This window comes from Miscanthus floridulus, chromosome 17 (genome assembly GCF_019320115.1).
Source record: "Miscanthus floridulus cultivar M001 chromosome 17, ASM1932011v1, whole genome shotgun sequence".
Lineage (NCBI taxonomy): Eukaryota > Viridiplantae > Streptophyta > Magnoliopsida > Poales > Poaceae > Miscanthus > Miscanthus floridulus.
The window spans coordinates 99361691-99382395 of record NC_089596.1 but is presented as its reverse complement, the minus strand read 5'-3'; the positions used below and the strand labels follow the sequence as shown (position 1 = coordinate 99382395).

Sequence of the window (20705 nt, the reverse complement as noted above, 5' to 3'; positions counted from 1 at the left end):
CACACCTCGTCCTCGTCAGGCTCGGGTGTGTGTCTGTCTGACAACCTCGATCGTGTCAGTGTTGTCTGCCACTGCCAGAGCTCGGCGCGCGGATCTAGGGGCGGGAGCCGTGCCGGCGCGGACGCCGCGATGCCGATCTGCGCGCCGTCGTCCGACTCCTCGTCGTCGTCGGGCTCGGGTTCCGTGTGTGGGTACTCCACGGGCTAGCGCTCGGCGCGGCGGCCGCGGCCGCTGCCGCGGCGTACCTGTACCGGCGGCGGAGCGGCTTCCGCAGCCGCGCGGTGGGGATCATACCCGCGCGCTTCGCCTCCACGCGCTTCGAGGGCAAGCCGCTCGTTCACATCCTCGGCAAGCCCATGATCCCAGGTTTGTCTCCTTCCTACCTCTGTCTCATCGCATCTTTCAGAGAGAGCTAGGGGAGGCTTGCGGTAGGTAGAAAATCAATCCGGGGAAATTGTACCTGCAACTCGCGGCTGGGACTGCGAGGGGAGGTGGGAGATCGAGTCGAATTGTGCTGTTTCCGATTACAGTGAAGTAGTGAACTACACAGTAGCTGTTCTGTTGGTTACTGAAATGTTGTGAATCGTTATTCCTCACAATTCAATGTTTTTTCAGCATTAGAAGTCAAGCTTGAGTTCAACGAATTTCGATTTGATGGATTTTGGAGAAGGGAAATGGTATTAGCTGTTAGTTTTAGCCAGTTTTAATTTCTTGTCTGCGATTAATCCGGCAATCTGTATAATTCCTACTGCACCTCGTGCTGACACTTTTTTTATACTGAATACAGAACTAATGAAAGTGTATCATTGCTTTTTCAGATCTGTTACCTTTTTTTTTACTTCTTGTTTTCGTGTTCAGTTAAAAATTCGTGTGTTTCACACTTACAGAGAACATGGGAAAGAGTGATGCTAGCTTCTTCTTTGGACCATGTTGGTAAGCCCAAGATGGCTAATAGTAATCATTTGATTGGTTTCATTTTCTTATCATGTTCACACTTGTGCCTTTTCTGCCCTTAGTTGTGGCAACGGATGATGAGAGAATTGCAGAATGCTGTCGAGGATTTGGAGCTGATGTTATAATGACATCAGAATCTTGCAAAAATGGTACTGATTGTGTGGTTTATAGTTATATTATCTTTTCATGATTATGTGGTAGAACAGTAATGTGTGTGTTTATTGGCATTTGCTTGATAACATAGGATCTGAACGTTGCTGTGAGGCAACTAAAGAAGCTTGAAAAACGTTATGATATTGTCGTCAATATTCAAGGAGATGAGCCTCTTATTGAACCGGAGATAATAGATGGTGTAGTTATGGCACTGCAGGTGGTACTTACATAACACTATCTTGATGTTTCTTGTACTTCTCTTCAGTTAAATAAAATGGTTCTTAGAATTAATAGTTGGGGACTATATCTTTTCTTTGAGGGTGCTCATGAAAATAATGCAATTTCACCATTTAATTATTTTGCATGCTACACATTTACATTTACCTTGGCCTTGTACACCAAACACCCGTGCCTTTGCAGATCCTTGATCTCTTTTTATTGATCTTGTTTCTTTGTACTTCAAACGTGTTTTGCAGCAGCTCCTGATGCAGTCTTCAGCACAGCTGTTACTTCACTGAAGCCAGAAGATGCATTCGACACAAATCGAGTGAAGTGTGTTGTGGATAATCAGGGCTACGCGATATACTTTTCAAGAGGGCTGATTCCATTCAATAAGTGAGGCACCAGTAGTTGTTTTAACTCTTCCATTGACTGTATTATCATATGAAATCTTTCTGACTTTCACCATTTCAGATCAGGGAACGTCAATCCAAAATATCCGTATCTTCTTCATCTTGGAATTGCGGTATCTTATCTACCTTATGTTTATTTATTTGTATTTGCTTCATGGTCCTTTGATTAACCAACTTTCAGTTGACTAATTAATTAACCGACTATTCTCTCACGCAGGGCTTTGATTCAAAGTTTTTGAAGATCTATCCAGAACTTCCACCAACACCGTTACAATTGGAAGAGGACCTAGAGCAACTGAAAGTACTTGAAAACGGCTATAGGATGAAGGTATTTTGGCATGGAACTCTAGAATCTATGAGATAGACAATGCCTGTTTTTTACTGCTCTGATGGACTTCGTTCACGATGGACTTGTACAGTTTGAATGCTACTGTTTTTCCAATATGTGCTGTAACATAATCTTTTTTTTGTATGGTGCATAAGCAGGTCATCCTAGAGCGCTGACTTTTGTTTCCGTTTGCTTTTCGTAATTGTAGGTGATCAAAGTGGACCACGATGCCCATGGTGTGGATGCACCTGACGACGTTGAGAAAATGGAAGCACTGATGCGGGCGAGAAACATTCAGTAGAAAATGAAGAGAAAGTAAGTGCTTTGCATAGACTTTTGGTTGATGCCCATGGTGTGGATGCACCTGAGGACGTTGAGAATATCGAAGCACTGATGCGAGCGATAGACATCAGTACAAAATGAAGAGAAAGTTTGTGCTTTATTGCTATCGGCATAGGCTTGGTGGGAGACTTTTGGTTGTGCTATCCCGTTTTCTGAATAGCATGATACCAAGTGAAGCTGCTGCATCAGTTCTTGAAGTTTGTGCTTGCTAAGCTTTCACTCATTGAATTTGTCACTTGCATTACTCAATCTGCAGTTCAGCGCACTGGTGCATTGTATCTGTGCTTCAGGAGTTAGTAGCAGTACTTTCAGTCGTCCGCACAGTGGAAAACAAATCGTTTCTGCTGGAGATGAAGCAATTGGGCAATGTAAAAAATGGGTAAAGACCCATCCATGCCGTGTTGCGTGACTGATGTGATAAGATAAATACAACAACTCGCACTATCCTATGGGTACTCACACGGAATGTCGCATCCATGGTTAATTGGTCATCTATTGTATCATTACCATGGTATTAAAAGAAGTCACCACGTTTGCACTTAAGGGCTAGAAACCACCATTTTATGGTATTCTATCGCTTCGCGCCTTCCCCTTTCCGTGTGATGGTTGGGCATGCAAGTGTGGGGCAGACTTGGTTGACGCAAACACTAACCGCTCTATACTACTAATTTTCTTTGGGTTTTGGGTCAGCCCAACCCACTCCATCCTTGGTTCTAGTTCCACCAGAGAACATCAACGGACCTGCGCCCCGTCGTCAGTCAGAACTCGAAGACAATCATAAACACAAGGGAACACTAGTCCTGGTGCGCATACAAACAGAAATGAACAAGTAGTAATTTCAGTCACCAAAGCCTAAACGGTGGCATCGCTAGACATTACCGATCCAAACAAAAATGATGAAAAGAAAAGGGGCATCCCAAGGAACCCAGCACCGAACAAAAAAACTGAAGAACACAGATGGACACAGCTAACAGCATTTTCAGCTGTGTACCGTCTTCGGGTGGTAGAGGCTGGAACTTAGTTTCATTACGTAAAAAAAACAGCGTTCGCAGCGCTCCGGCTCCTGTTAGTCCATGAAACCAACAAAAACCTATGGAGTATGGACTCGGCATAGCAGCATTGCCCTGTTCCAAGTCTTTGACTCGGAGGTCTAGCTAGTTCCTCTGCGAGTTACCACTCCGTCCATCCCGTCGTGCTCGCCAGTCGCCAACCCCTTTTTCTTCTGCATCCTTGTGTGCAGCAATGGGTCGCGGAGGACGTACGCGCCGGCAGTGTCAGGGCGCGGAGGCGGAGCGTGCCGGCGATGCCGGAGGCCGCGCGGGTGTCAGTGTCAGCGATTAGCACTACGAGCCATGATGATTGGATTGGATTGGATTACACAACAACACAGCCAAATCAACACGATCCGAACTAAAACTTATAGTAGATCAAATTATTAGGTACTGTGTTTATATTACACTTTATATTTTGGGTCATTGGGTTGATCGACTAAACTCTGCACTGCACCCGTAGTGACGGTTCAATAATTCAATTTCAGTGGTGCTGCGGATCAGCGTCCTGTTTGTTTGGCCTTTTTGGCTGATAAGTCATGGCTAAAAGTACAGTTAGCTGATTTAGTTTGAGAGAAGAATAATGTTCATTGGCTAAAAAATATAGCTTATAAGGTAAACAAACCCAAGCGAACAAGGCACGGCCCGTCCGGAACTTCTCTCTTGGCTTCGCCCTCCGCCGTCGCCTTCACCGCGTTCCCCCGCCCAGCAGCGACCACGAGCGGCGCCGGCACCAGCACCGGTAGCAGCTCGCTCGGCGGGTCTACGCCGCGGATCATCATGCGCGCCATTGACGTTTCCATGAAAGGCCCCGAGGTTATAATCACGGCGAGCACGAGAAGGCACGTGAACGCGGGGCCTCATCTGCCAGCAGGAGGATGTAGTGATCATGTAGCACTGGCAGCTAGTCTTGTGGTCTGGCTAGAGTGGCGGGATCGGATAGCTGTGGATTGCGATCGGTGAACTGAACTGCCCTTGACGATCAGCAACGCTGTTTATATAGGGAGCGAGTGAGTGAGCTACTGAGCTGGCGAATGCGTGGTCGCGTCCATCGCAACGCATGCAGAAATAGCCGACTCGATCTGTGTGCTACGGCCTTCGAATCTCCACTGCGCACCCGCCGGCCAGCCGCCAATTCAGAGCGTCGTGTCCAAACGGTAGTGGCGAAACCATGAACCATGAGGGCCTTGATCGACGTTGTATACGGACGTTAACCATAATGCTTCAGATTGTCGTCTGCGATGGCATTGCTAATCTTAAATCTCTGTCTCTGCAGGAAACTAGAAACAGTCAGGGCGGCAAATAAAGCAGTCAGCTAACTTGGGTGTTTGGTTCCACCAACAAAATTTTAGTCTCTGTCACATCAGATGTTTGACACTAATTTAGAGTATTAAATATAGACTAATTATAAAGCTAATTATACAGTTTGAGACTAATTACGAGATGAATCTATTAAGCCTAATAGTCTTTGTTTTAATAATATGGTGCTACAGTAAACATGTGCTGATCATAGAATTCTGCTGCCATGTTTTAGAATATTGTATTTCAAGCAATCTTTTAGTTTGGTCTCGATATCAGCCGTAAATGGGTTTGGATAATGGTTGTTATCTCTACTCGTGTTCTTGTGGATGCCGAGGACAAAGGGATTGGTAATGAGCAGGCCTTCCAATACTGCATGAATTAACACCAGTAGAGAAATGACTTTCGGTTCGCACCTTTAGTCTCGGTTGTATTTGGGTTCGAGTTCATAGGCACAGAAGGTACTTTTTATCCCAGTTGGTAACACCAAATAGGACTAAAAATCACCCTTAGTCCCCGTTGGTGTTACCAACCGGGACTAAAGGTTGGAGGTTGGTGCTACCAACCAGAATTTCGGGTTGGTAACACCAACCTCCAACATTTAGTTCCGGTTGGTAACACCAACGGGGACTAAAGGTCTCCCACCCGGGACTAAAGGTCACCTATGGGTCAATTCAAAAGGAGAGTGTCCAAGACTTTCTCACATGTGGTGTGCAGTTGATTTGGTAAGCAAGTTACGCGCGAGACACGGGACTAAAGATCTCAGCCTTTTGTCTCGGATCCGCAATCCCGGTTGGGAAACCGGGACTAAAGCCGGTTCCCAACCGGGATTGAAGGCCACCTGTGTTCTAGTGCAAATCAAAGCAATATATGGAGCTCAAATGCTAAGCATCTATGCAAGTGTACTAGCACTGGACATATATGAATAAAAGATAGATGAACACCTTCTGTGTCAACTGTTAACTTTCTTTGTTCAGTGGAAATTTAGACCATCTTTTCCCAATGCCTTGAATAGAAATACTATATCCAAAAGTATATGCCCTAAGGGCTTAAGGCAGTTCAGTGGAAATTTAGACGATCTTTTCCCAATACCTTGAATAGAAATACTATATCCAAAAGTATGTGACCCAAGGACCTACTAAAGCTAACTTGCCGACAATCCTACACATCCATCACCCTTTATTTTTCGCCGCAAAGCAAAACAGTATTACTTTTAGACCAAAAACCAGTTGGTTAACTTCCTTTATTTTTCACAGAATTGGTGACATGATCGACATGCATTGGATTATGCCCCACTTTAAATTGGGTTTGAGGAGGGTGATGCATGTACCGCATGTCCAGCAATGGTGTTCTCTGCACTTGTGCTTTTTCTGCACGCCAGATGGATAGTTGATAAAACTAATCCCATCTATAAGCAGACTGTTAGGTAGTAGTACCTCTTAAAACGTAGATCAGGGAATAAACTGCTCTTAGATGAGGAACTATTGATGTCCTCGCCCTAGGGCAATTGCGGCCGTGGTGCCGCAACGACGTAGCCTCTGTTGTCGTAGCAGCGTAGGCGCGGTGGTGGCGATGCAGAGGCGACGGTGAGGTCGGTGGCGGCTTCCCGTCGCTGGCAGCACCGTCACTCTTGATCGGTTAGAGTTGTGATAGAGGTGGGACGTCAGCGGCTCAGGTGAACCTTGTAGATAGAGCCTCGGCCCCCCACCTCCCTTTATGGTGCTGTGCGACGGGGGGCTACCAACCATGGTACGGTTGGGCGCCCTCGATCAGAGCGCTGATCCAAGGGCCTAATTGGCCGTTGGATCAATTGGTGGAGATCAAACTAACATTCTCCCCCTTGATCTCACCTTATTCCTTAAACTTAACTTACTTACTTTATCTTGTTCCCATTCCATCACAGATCAGTGTATAGAGCGTGCCTCATCGTCACGGTCTGTTGCCATTAGATTAAACAGCTACGACACACCTCTCTGTTTCGAAACAGATACTCAACTAGGTCCTTAGTATCCAGAAATCATAGGCTTTTCCATAAACCCATGTCGATTGTGTGTTCTCTGAACGCACTGGGTAGTTAGCCTTTGGTAAGCGAATCCGCAAGTACTCACTCGGTACTTATGTGCTCAATACTTTCAACATGATTCTGGATTTTCTCCTTTATAACATATACCTTAGTGTCAATGTGTTTGGCAGCACACTTGACTTGTTGTCTTAGGAGTTAACTTACTTTAAATGGTTATTGTTGTTGTCTAACATTAATAAATCTGGGTACAAATTCCATTAACCTCCTTTTGCCTGTTCCTTAAGCCTCATGATAAGCTATACTATGGTATGCATCACTGATGACACCACAACTGTTTCTTTGGAGCTTTTCCATAATAATACTCCAACTACGAGTGTTAGCAACTGCCGTGGATTTTAGTACACATCTCGCCAAGACTTAACTTTTATACCCTCAACTATTTAAGAGTACTTATTCTTTCTTACTCGGCATGAGGCCTATGATACTTTGCAAAATTGCAAGACATTCTCAACTCAATTCCAGTGATCTATATCTGAACTGGACTTCTGCCAAAATATCCCGGATACTTAAACTACGTCAGGGTAATTTCTTACTTGTACTTGTACACTCATCAAGCTTCCAATAGCTGAAGCATATGGAACCATGTTTATTTGATCGATCTCATATCGGTTCCTGTAACACTTAAAGTTCTCATAACTATTACCCTTGACTATAGGAGCGGGCGTAGGTTTACTCGCATGCATACTTTATTTCTTCAGAATCTTTTCTAAGTATGCCTTTGCGATAGTCCTAATACCCTATTTTCTTCTATCTTGATGAATTTCGATTTCTAAAACCAATGACGCTTCCCCAAGATTATTCACATTAAAACTTCAGGACAAACTTCTTCTTCTCCAATGACAGATTAACATCACTACTAGTGAGTAAAATGGCATCTATTCACATGATGTGGAAAAAGAATTTTTCATTCTTGAACTTCGCATAAACGCTATTGTCCTTCTCATTTTCTTTAAAAAACCTAAACTTTCTTATCGTTTCATCAACTTCAAATACTACAGTATAGAGACTTACTTTTAACCCATAAATGGATTTCTACAGGCGGCATCCCACATATTCTTTTCTTCCACAACAAAACATTTTTGGGTCGTGCCATGTAATCATTTTCATATGAATCCCCGTTGAGGAATGCCATCTTTACATCCATCTAATATAACTCTAAATCGTAATGTGCCATTAAACACCATTATGATTCTAAAAGAATCCTTACATAAGACTGGAGAGAAAACTCTCATTGTAATCTTTTTATTCTTTTGCTTAAAGCATATTGATCACAAGTCGCTTTATATCTTTCTACATTCCCTTTGTAATCATATTTTGTCTTGTAGACCCATTAATAGCCTACTGTTTTGGCTTCATTAGAAATTACTTCTAAGTCCCAAACATCACTGGTACTCATCAAATTCATTTCAACTTTCATAGCTTCTTGCCATTTAAACGAGTAAACGCTTCTCATGGCTTCTTCAAATGAGGTGGGATCACCCTCCATTTGAAATTCTTTAACATAGACTTCATAGTCATTGGAAAAACTGGTTTACTAATTCTTTGAGACCTTCTAGGGCCTCAACTGCTGGCACTTTCATATGGAGCTATTTGTTGCTCTTCATTACCAAGAGACAATTGATTCTACAGGCTCTTGTATAACAAGATCCTTATTTACATTATTCATCTTCTTCGAAGAGCTAATAACAGGTGTTGTATTGGTCATACAACATCAACAGGTATTGAGAAACTTATTGCTCCTAAGTCACTAGAGTGGGCACATAGTCCATCTTCTCTTCAAAGTCTTAGGTCTCTACGTACCTCTACATATCATGCTCCCCTAGATCTTCTCATCTTTTCTAAAGATAATGTATCTTCAAATATCTTATTTTGGGTTTAATCCGTTAAACTCTCATGTGGCGCTTTTAGCACCACCTTAACATCGTTGACGCTGACTACGCTATATTCCTGTCAGAACTTTAAAAGGTCCAGGAATTTAGCTATTTCTCTGCTTAGGGGTATCATTATTATGACCGTTGTACTCATTCGACGGTCGCATACATCTTAATTAATCTTTATCTCACTCTTAATGAAGAGTATCTTTCTTAATTAAACTTGATATTCTCCTCCTCAAAATATAGCATGAACTTTACTGCCATAATTTCGATAACTATTCAGAAAGCCTGTAAACGAGGAGACACTTTTAACTTACTTCATTCACATGATTATATAATATAAACAAAGTTATTTCTTGATCCGTTTAGGAGTACACTTTACTTAATTCACTTTAAGAACTCAAACAGATCTTTCATTAGCAGTACTTTTGCAAGTCACGCTTACATCTTTTTCTCATCCTTTGATTAGTATTGACCATGACGATGCATTCCTATTGTGCCAAGGTCAATACTAGGATAGCATAAGAGCTATCCAAACTTCTCTCATTATGCGGGATACAAAACATGTGAATCATCACAAAACTTCTCCTGCCATGCTGGATGGACTAGCATAATTACTATACCAAAACTTCTCCCCATGCGGGATACATCTATACGAAAACTCAGTCATGACGACTAAACATTTACTTATACTTTATTTTCTAATTAAATTTTCTCGTTGGTTCTAATTTAATCAGAAAATTAATAAACTAATAAAAATTGTACTGAACTGGCTTGACTCAAGCCTTTTCATTGACATACCTCAGCATTGCACCCCGTTGGCATGCAGCCGAGTGATATCGTCGAATTAAAACATACAAGGTGCTTCTGCATCAATTCTATATCACCGTTGGGCAGAAAAAAGAATTAATGCATAGAACTCATAAATCAACTTGAAATACATATAACTACTCTTCAAAATTAAACTCTCCCGTTGGTTCAAATTTAATTAGAAGATAATTAATATCATTGCAGTGGGAACTTAATAATAAAATACATTCTTTCAGTTCAGGAGCATTTCTTGGTCCTTATCTACTCTCTAAAAAATTGATCACGTTGGTGTAAAATTTTTCAGAGATTTAAACATCAAACTTAAACTCATTATAATATTGTTATCATCAACGTTGGTCAGAAAATAACAATACAATAATTTAACACAAACAAAAACGGACTACTCCTCTAATTAAATTTTTTCGTTGGTTCCAATTTAATTAGAGGATCAACATGATCATAGTTTACTAAATATAACTGCTCTTCAAATTAAATTCTCCCGTTGGTTCGAATTTAATTAGAAGATAATCAGCATTAAACTTTGCAGCGGAAACTTAAAGATAATTTGTGAATTTTACCCATAGAAAAATTCACATTGTGGGTAAAATTCACATTTCTTCTATTTTCTTTGGGTCATTTTTTATTTTCCAGAAATAACCATTTACTGGAAAACAAAAAAGAAAAAAAAACTGGGCTCATCTTGGCTGGTTCTCGGCCCAAAACGGCAAAAGCAGCCCAACCCAGCTCCCTTGCACGCGCGTTGCCCGCACCTAGGCCGCAACCTGGGCCTGGGCCGGCAAAGCCGCATGGCCGCGCGCGCCCGCCTAGGCCGGCCTCCGGTCCATTGATTCTGCGTCGTTCGATGGAGATCAACGGCTGAGCGTGTGTTTTGGATGAACAAAAACCCGTCGCGGCCGGTGCCCCTGAAACCCTAATTCCATTTCGCTCTAACCTTTCTCTTTCCCTCCCGTCTCTCTCGCACGGCCGATGAGCAGGCGAAACGGCGACGCCGCCCGAACTTAGTCGCACCGCCGAGGGGCTTCTCACTGGAGCGCGCGTGCGGCCGAGGCTACGCGCGGCCTCATCGAGCCGCCTCACGGTGGCGCGTGGTGGTGAGCCCAGAGCCCCGGCGTGAGCCCGAAGGTCGGCCGATCTATCCTAGAGCCGAGAGAGAGAGAGAGAGAGAGAGATGGCGCCGTCGCCGACCCCCTCGCCGGCGCGCATGCTCCCCTACAGGTGAGCTCACCGCCGTCGAGTGGCCTGGCCGCAGCACCCTAGCATGAAGCTCGCGTAGGCCCAACGAGCATCGGCTCGGAGTACTTCTCGCGAGCCGACGAGGCGGCAGCGCGGTGGAGCGCCGAGGTAGGCCTCTTCCCTTCTTCCCCTTTCCCTCTTCTGTCTTTGGATCTTGATGTGTTCTTCTCGGTTCTTTGCCGATTGGGGATTAGGGTTAGGGTTAGGGTTAGGTTTAGCTGTTCATCTTCCCCGATGGAATTAAGGTTCGGGTTGATGCTTATGGTTTGAGTTAGGGTTCAAACCCTCTCTCTCTTTGTTTCTTCCCTCGATTAGGGTTAGGGTTTCAATCCAAACCGGATCGAACCCTCTACTTCTCTTCGATTTCTTTTCAATTCTCTACCCCATACTAGATCTACACACTAGCAACCCGGCTCTGGTACCATTGTTAGGTAGTAGTACCTCTTAAAACGTAGATCAGGGAATAAACTGCTCTTAGATGGGGAACTATTGATGTACCTCGCCCTAGGGCAATTGCGGCCGTGGTGCCGCAACAACGTAGCCTCTGTTGTCGTAGCAGCGTAGGCATGGTGATGGCGATGCAGAGGCGACGGTGAGGTCGGTGGTGGCTTCCCGTCGCTGGCAGCACCGTCTCTCTTGATCGGTTAGCGTTGGGATAGAGGTGGGGCGTCAGCGGCTCAGGTGAACCTTGTAGATAGAGCCCTACCCCCACCTCCCTTTATGGTGCTGTGTGGCGAGGGGCCACCAACCATGGTGCGGTTGGGCGCCCCTGATCAGGGCGCTGATCCAAGGGCCCAATTGGCCGTTGGGTCAATTCGTGGAGATCAAACTAACACAGACCACTTGGCTAATGGCCACCGCGATCAGATGCACTTATCAGACATGATTTCTCTTTTGACATACGGTTTCTTGTCATGGCGGCGCACGCTGAGAGGTACTAAAATGGCAAAGGGCTAGCTTATGGCAAACAATTTTTTGTGTGCTATAGAGATTTCTAGCAGGTTGGTCGCCATCTACGACCAGAATATATATATTACCTTTTTTATGAAAGCATTGCCATCTTCCACTGTTTAGTTTCCACATAAGTTCACTGTGCATACATTGCGTCGGCTCGTGGGGCGAAAATGAAATACGATTAGACAATTTGACAAAGATATTATATATAAACAATATATCTAAGCTTAGATTGTATGAAAAACTTTATAAAAAAGGTGACCAACCTAGGAGAAACCAGATGGTTTTCATTAGGAAAAATTAACTCACGACACCACCATTCTTGTGTGGAATTTGCTTATACATACAGGAATGGTCAAATTTGCATGGTATCACTATAAAAGTGTGAATCTTTGTCGTTGGACATCGCAACCATTAAAGTGATCATTTATCCAATTGGAGGAGAGGGGTTGTTATAAAAGGTCTCTTTTGCCCTGTACTCTACTCTCTGCCTATCTATCTATCTATCAATTAACTTCACAAATAGACTAAAAATACAACTAGATTAAAAGTTGGAAGCTAAACTATATACGTGAAAGAAAGGAATGCAGCAAGAACTTATATAACTTATGCTTAGGTTTCAACTAAATACACACCTCATGCTAGAAAAAAATATCCTAGAAATTCTAACTATCGGTCTCTAATGGAGTCACCATGTTCTTCCATACGATGTCCACTAGAAAAAAAGTCCTAATAATTCTCACAAGAATAAAAAAACATCTAGCCATCAATTTTGTTGACTCTAATCACCATTGATAATAATAGTCATTGGATCTACTCTAATTTGTAAATAATTACCCACCTCTAGGATTGTGTAAATCAACATAAGTTAACCCACAAATCTATACTTCAAATTACCCATCTATTCCATTAAGAAACATGATCTAAGTAAACTTAATTTTGCATATAAACTATGACTTTTTTATTATTAAAAATACTAAAATGTCCCGTAAAATCTACATTTAAAATATTAACACTTTTTATTATAAAAAATGTATAAATAACCATAAAGCAAGTATATGTTTCTAGTTATCCACTCTTATTTATATTAATATATTAAATTTGAATAAAGTAAACATACATATTATACCATCATGCAAACAAACTAGAAATGCATGCATGGGAGATGAATATATATCATATGTTGCATCAATCATGAAAATATTTCCTTAACAACTAATATATGATACTAATACATCTTTCTTAAGTTTGACAACTTGGAAAGAATTAATTAAACTTATTATAACCAATAACATACAATTTAATAAATTATTGCTTTGTATATATTTATACATGTTAATTAAAATGTTTGGCACATATATATTAATAATATAACCATCAATATACATATAATTCTTTGATATGAAAATTCAAACACTTTGAGAAGAGGGGGAGGTTAGTGCAGACCACATTTAGCCATATCTCTGTAGCCTTTAAGATTTCTCTGGAGTAAATAGTCATTCTAATGGTTAATTTTTAATATTATCTTTAGGTTAGCACATCTACCCGACATAGTTCTTCATTCAACCTCTACCACTAATCTTAAGCAATGAAGAGCACGTTTTATGACATCATAGTACTTAAGAATAATGCAGTCTAAAACCAAAAGTCCTTATCTTTGAAAAGTTGCAAAAGGATTATTAATAAAAGATATAATAAGTACTTGAGTTTTAGCTTAACTTGAGGATAAAAGACCTATAGCAATCGATAAGACTAATGTTTGGAAATCAAAAATTAGATTTATGATGTCATAATATATAGGCTACAACAAGAGCCATCATAGTTTAAGATAATGTTTCAACTAAATGCACATTCAAGAGGTGCTAAGCAAATAGGAAACTATAGATATGGATGCAAAAAAAAACATATATAAGTTTATCACAACTAGATAGGGACCACAAAGTATCTATTATGTATATTGTGTTAGGAAATGGAAAAAGAGAGAGCATACATTCTAATATAAGCGTTTTTTTTTTGTTAGAGGCAGTAGACGATAATTAATATTAATGTAAAATTATAGCCCGTGCCTTGATGGAGTAGTTTTCTGATTAAAATATACCAAATAAATGTGTAGCGCATGCACAGATAAACTTTTGGACCAAATAGTTTCGATCTTATCAAAGAAGATGGTATGAGATTGAAAATTTCCATGGTACGCTAGCTGTACTACATACATCTGCTGATCTGCATAACATGTTCTGCAGTTGCAACACTATTAGCCTTAAAACTAGAGCAGCTCCTGTGTGTTCGTCTTCAATTGGCACAATGCGAACAGAAACTCAGCCGAAATGGGACACGAAGAGATCAAATGAAGTCCTCTTATTACATTATTCTTTCTGAACTCTCCAAAGTACCATTGCGTAAATTAACCTATTTTTCAGATATAAAATCTGGTCTATGACTCTGGCTGAGGGTGACGGCTAGATAGCAAATGGTTCTACAATATAGCTGTAAAACTAAAACAACATCTTCTTTTTATTTGTATACGAGCACAAACGCTAGCTCTTCGTTCGAATCCAACTGTTCAGGTGTCGTGTACGCATGCAGTCGGCTGACAGCACCGACACAGAACCTTGTTTCAGTTCAGTGATGCTGAGGATCCGGGCCGCCAGGGCTCCGCCTCTTGGACTCGCCGACACCGGCGCCGTCGCCGTCCGTCATCGACGTCTCCATCTCCTCTCGCATTACCTTATTACCGAGCGGCCGCCCCGTCCCCGTCACGGTCGTCGCAGCAGCAGTCGTCACGGCCTCGCCGTCCCTCCTCCCCATCCCCAAATGCCTGCCGGCCGCGGCCTCGGTCGTCGTCACGGCGGACGACAGGAGCAGGATGACGACGCACAGGAGCGCGACCACGCCGGTCGTGACGCTAGTAGCCTTCGCCATGCACACGCACTACTCGATCCCAGCTACGACGACCTTGCTCGTCGACTCGTCGTTCCCAACCTCACTGCACCTGCTTATTGGCTCGCAAAGTCAGCAACTGCGAGTCTGGGAGAGTGGGCTAAGAGGAGTGCGTGGCGGTGCCCGATGCACCGCGAACGGCGCGCGCGGGTTTATATAGGCGCGGGCGGTGGATCGATCGCCCTCGAAGAGCCGCGCGCGTGGTGGTGGGGGTAGGAGTCTGCCACTGGCTGGCTAGTGCTCGTCGGCTCGTTGCTGACCTGACGATCCGCGCGAGAAGGTCAGGTCAAATCGATGATCGGTTTGGTGGTGGTCTCTGCACTACTCCGGCGGTGCACCCGTGCCGATCCGCGATAAGACGTAGTAGTACGTCCGGCAAATAACTGCGCAGCGCACACGGAAAAGTGGCGCCCGATAGGCCCTCCAGCACCGCGCGCTCGCCGGCCGCGGCCGGTCATGCTTGCGTTTGTGTGCGTGCACTTGAGCTGGCTGGCAGATTGGGCGGCTCGCGCGTTGGGATGGGATGTGCAATGACGCGCACTCTCGACAACCCGACATCAGCTGGCTAGCGGGCAGCGGCAGCCGGCGGGCGGCAGCCGGCGGCAGTGCGCGCTCGTTCTGACGGAAAGAAAGGTCGCGAGCGCTTCAGAGAGATCAGACAGGACAGGACACTTCTCCCGGCCTCTGAACGGCCCTTGTTTTTTTTTTCTTTCTCCCGGCCTCTGAACGTGCGGGGTTTGACTTGCTGGGCAGAGAGATCTTGACTTTTACAGGACGAGAGACATCGGCGTCCAAACAACTACAGGACGAGTAAATGCATGGTGGTCCATCGGGGCAACATATTTTTTTTAATAAAAAGAAAAAGAAAAGAAAATGGAAGGTCCTGCATATTTTTTAATAGATATACACTTCTTGGTTTTTTTTTAAAATTACATACTGCAACGTAGACATCTACAACACGCACTCACACTCACCCTTATAAACACACATACTCAAACCCTACCCCAAAGCACTATATATATCATGTGTGTTATTTAGGTAGGGGTTTCAGTTTTTGCGGAACCAAAGGTGGTTGTCCTTTTGCAGTGTTACGTTCCATCTTCCATCCATACTGGTAAGAGGAGAAAAGGAAAAGAGTGGTGTGCGATCCTTACGTGTGATATACATATCTTATTGCTTTGCTTTGACTCGTAAAACTGATACTGCTGAGCTAAGCCATCATGCATATATACGATGATAGCATTTGATTAATCGTCGTAATTGAACTCAGAGTGGAGCACGCTCGTTCTGAGGGAAAGCAGCGCGCGTTTCAGAGATGAGGACTGGACACATCTGCCGGCCCTCTGAACTTGCGGGGCGGTTTGACTTGCTAAGTAGAGCGTTCTTGACTTTTACCGGACGGACGAGAGGCGCGTTGCGCTGGTCGGCGTCGAAACTAGTAGGGGTACGATGCATCATGATGCATGGTCGGGGCAACGTATTTTTATTTTTTTTAATAAAGAGAAAAGGTGGAGAAAATGGAAGGTCCTGCAGTAGACACTAGACATTGTTGCTGGTGGAAGACTACATGTCGATCGTGTTGTTCTTTTTTTTCAGAAAAAGCTTTCGTGGAACCTGGTGACCTCGCAGCGCATTATAGATTATAACAAACTGATTGTCCTTTTGGCTGTGTTCCATCTTCTCCATGAGACCCTGACAAAAGGAAAAGGGTGGTGTGGTGTGCCGTGTGCGTGCGATCCTTACGTGTGATGATATATACGTATCTTATTGCTTTCACTCGGAAAACTGATAAGATATATTATGCCCATACTGGTAATGGTAGGGTTTGTAGCCATCCTCCGTGAGAGCAATGCAATTGATTAATCGCCAAAGAGCCGCCTCACTGACTCACGCAAAAGGCGCTAATCCGATGATGTATGTACCCACACCACACGGGTTAGTGGTGAACGCCAACAGCAACCTGGAAAATGTGTTGTACACTTGTACTCCAATTGAAGATAGCAATGCTATATAAACAGGCTAGCAGCATCCCGGCTGAAACACTAGAGGTGGGCTATATGGGCCCAAGGTGGCAACAAACTGCAGAAAAAGATAATGTGCTTGTAGAGGCCCATTCTCTGCCTCGCTACTAGTCGTAATACCACTTCCAGCCCATCTTGTCACAACCAGAGAAGTTTACTCCTCTAGTCTAGTTAATTAATGGCATAAAAATTGATAACATATTTCATCCCGATGAAATTCTATCGAATTTTCTCTATCTCTCTTCATAATTAATCTGCCAATGTTTCATAATATTAAACGCAAATAAAACTCAAATAAAACACCAATAATGCTAACCTTAGTCATGAATACCCTGCTTGGCTGCCTCTGATCCTCTCTCCAAACACGGGATTTGTCGGTGTTTGACGACCAACAACCTGTCATGGGGTTACCCGGGACAGAGTTGGGGAGCTTCGGCATATACAGAACTTGGCGGTAAACGCGAAGACAACGATTTATACTGGTTTAGGCCGCTAGTATAGCGTAATACCTTACGTCCAATTCGGCGTGATGCCTTTGCGTTGGATTGTATGATTGACTGGATGTACAAGGGGTGCCGCCTGCCTCTCTTTATATAGTCTAGAGGGCAGAGCGGTTGTTCTGGTCCTTGTCGGATACAATTGGAGGGTCCTAGTTCTATTACTAAGACTATTTTCCCTAAAAATCCAACTAGGTCGGTCCTTGATTACTTGGAGATCACGCCATCTTGTTCCGTGTCTTGAAGCAGACCTTGGCCGGGAACAAGCCCACACCGAGTAGTTGGTCTAGTGGAAAACCCATAGGATCCTGGTTCGTCAGGGATTTCTAATTATTTGCCACTGATACGACGATCAGCTCTCTGTTTGCCAGTTTTATCGTGACAACTACAAATCTGCCCGGGACACAGGAACTTGCCTACAAATTTGCCATTTTCACTGGTGTGTGTCACGATAAAACTACCAAACGGAGAGGTGGTCACCGTATCGGTGGTAAATAATTAGAAATCTTCCAAACAACCACATCGTCCTCTAGGGACTTCTCCCCATGCGCCTCAATCCCCTCTTCTCTCTCCCCCTTCCGACGACTTCGTCAATGGCTAGATTTGTGAGCCTTGTCTGCTATGTCATGTTCGCTTGAACTTATCAGCTTGGCTTATCAGCCATGGTACAGTGTTTTCTATTACAACAAATTAGCTTCAGCTGGCTTATTAGCCGCAGAAACCATCCGAACAGCCCTGCCACTGACGAGGCTGCTTCAACGATTGTGCATTAAACTAAGATCTCTTCGGTATGTTCCTACATCAACGTTGTCCAATCTAGTATCGGTAAAGGACCAGTGAGAGTATGTTCAGTTAAATTTGATAGTTTTGTTTAGATCTTGGTTGTTCATGTGTTATCTTTTTTTTTCGAACCGAGGGGATTCCCTATTTCCATTATATCGTAACGGAAATAGATCAGAGTTTTAGAATGCTCGTGTTATCAGTGAAAGCGGTTGGTTGGTCTCCGATTCCACGTTTTCAACCTCTTATTTTGACCTGTTATGTGGTAAGATCCCATTTCCCCATCATTTTTTTCTATGGTGTTCTTGAGCGCTTTTTTACATGTTGTTCTTTTAACGGCTCTACTAGGCTGCAGGCTGTCCTTTTAGCGGGTACTAGCCTCATTAATGGTAGCAAATAGTTTTTGTGGTCTTTAAAATCTTGTGTTATCGTAGTTCTTGTATGTGTCGCTTCATTTGCTTTTATTTTTTTCAGTACGATTTACAAGCTCTAGTGGACGCTTCAGTTTTTTATGGACTCTTATTTTATTTTTAGTAGAGGTCCGTGTTTTTCAGTACGATTTACAATCTGTGTTGATCGAAGTTGTACTTGTCGCTAGTCACTAGCTACATACTTGTACCGACTTGTTTTGAGTGATTTCTTTTGGTGCGACGACGAACAAGGCTAGTAATTTGGTGATCCCGCCCATCGAGAAGCAGGCAAGCGTCCGTTTTCCGAGTACCGGGTCGGTAGATGGTGTACGTACGTGGCGACGTCGACGTGTCGCTGTCGTGTTCCGCACTTCTGCTCCACCGGGACATACAGGGCCAATCTGGACCCGCGTGAGCCTCACGTGGACGCGCATGCATGCACAGTCAGATCGACGCAGCACCCTGGCCGGTCGCGTTCACTGCAACAAGAAGCTAGTAGCTGCCTAAAGGCGATCGCGACGACGTGTCCGACGGCCGGCCGGCGGCACGGACTAGCTAGCTAGCTAGCTCGTTCGTAGCACGCAGAGAGCGCAGGCGCATGCATGCAGCTCCAATCCCTCTGCTGATGGGCGATGATGGCTAAGCTAGGGACGACGTGTAGATCCTGACATGCATCGTCTTGTGCATGCGTACGTGTTGCGTTACACATACACTGTGCCGGCGGGCGTGTGCGCCGGCCCGGCAGTGCAGTGCACCGGCAACGAGAACGGCACGTCGACACCTGAGCAGGCACGGCTGCCCCGCGCACGTGGCCTTGCCGAGGCCCAGCCAGCCAGCGCGACGGTCTCGATCTAGCTAGCACTAGCAGCAAGGCCCCTGTTTGGTATGCTGGTTCGTGAAGAAATACTGCTGGCTGGTTTGTGTGAAAGAGAAATACTGTTTCGACTGGAAATTTACGATCGTTTACGACAAGCTATAGCCAAACGAACAGGCTCATATGAGAACCGAGCTTTACTCCCGTTGGGAAACCCCCTCTAGTCCCGGTTTCCCACCCGGGAGCAAGCATCCGGGACTAAAGGGGGGGTCCTTTAGTCCCGGGTCAGAAACCGGGACTAAAGGAGGACCTTTAGTCCCGGTGGGTAACACCAACCGGGACTAAAGGTGCCTCCTGACATGCCACGATGGCCGGCACCTTTAGTCCCGGTTGGTAATACGAACCGGGACTAAAGGTTTTTTTCTTTTTTCTTTTCTTTTCATTTTTTTGTTTTTTTTTTCAAAATAGGTTTTCGAAATCGTATTGTACGCGGCTAATTATACATTTATACGCGCATATAGTATGTTTCGGTTCAAGCACAATGAACGTATTAAATCACACAATTCAAGCATAGAAATATATATATATATATATATATATATATATATATATATGAATGCATGCATCATATATATATTTACATGCATGCATGCATATGTGTATTTTACATTATATTATTTCATGTGCATATATTACAAAAGATTGCATTACAGTTGTTATGACATAACAAGTTTCCTCTCATCCTCTAGCTTGGCTTCAATGGCAGTGTTGGGTCGAAGTAGAACTCGCCCTTGGAATCGATGACTTGCTCATTAAAAAATCCAGCTATAGACTCTTGAATTGCTTTGATTTGGTCTTGCCGTATGACCTTTTCCTCCAACCATCGAGTCTGCAGGTTTGAATTAAAGAAAAATAAATTAATATATGTACATATATATATATATATAAAGACATAGTAACACAATCAATAATAATAATTAAATGAATATATAGTGTATTTTTAACGTACTTTGAGTCTCTCTGTAGGAGTTCTTTGGGAGAACACCTTGATAAACTTGCAAACATAGTAACCACAGTAGTTGTTCCTCTGTTCCTGCCTTAGACACCACTTTACGAGAAAAAAATTTGTCATCCAATCTGGTGATCCGGTGAAAGCTATATGTTTAATTAATAAAGATGATGCGATTCAGGGGACTTACTTTTAAAGGGATTACATTCAGTGGCGCTTTGTATTTTTCCATGTGTTGCTTCTCAATAAAGGTTTTCCAAACACTGCCCAATAAAAAATTTGCCACGTCATCAGATATAGTTAATCATCATGTTTGTGTGTATATATAGTTGCTAGAGATCCCGAAATTACCTCTGGATAATATCTATCATATCTTGGTAGTCTTGTTGTGGTTTTCTCATCGAGTCATAGATTATCAAGTGACTTTTCACCAGATCGATGTCCATCAATATCCAGTGATTGCTGCATGTGTTTATAGGATATAACGCATAACACTCATTAA

The 20705-nt window shown here is 43.5% G+C and overlaps 1 pseudogene; it reads left to right on the top strand.

The window, feature by feature from the left end:
- The first annotated feature begins 114 nt into the window (after positions 1 to 114).
- LOC136517799 (3-deoxy-manno-octulosonate cytidylyltransferase-like) lies at positions 115 to 2606 on the top strand (annotated as a pseudogene).
- The last annotated feature ends 18099 nt before the right edge of the window (positions 2607 to 20705 follow it).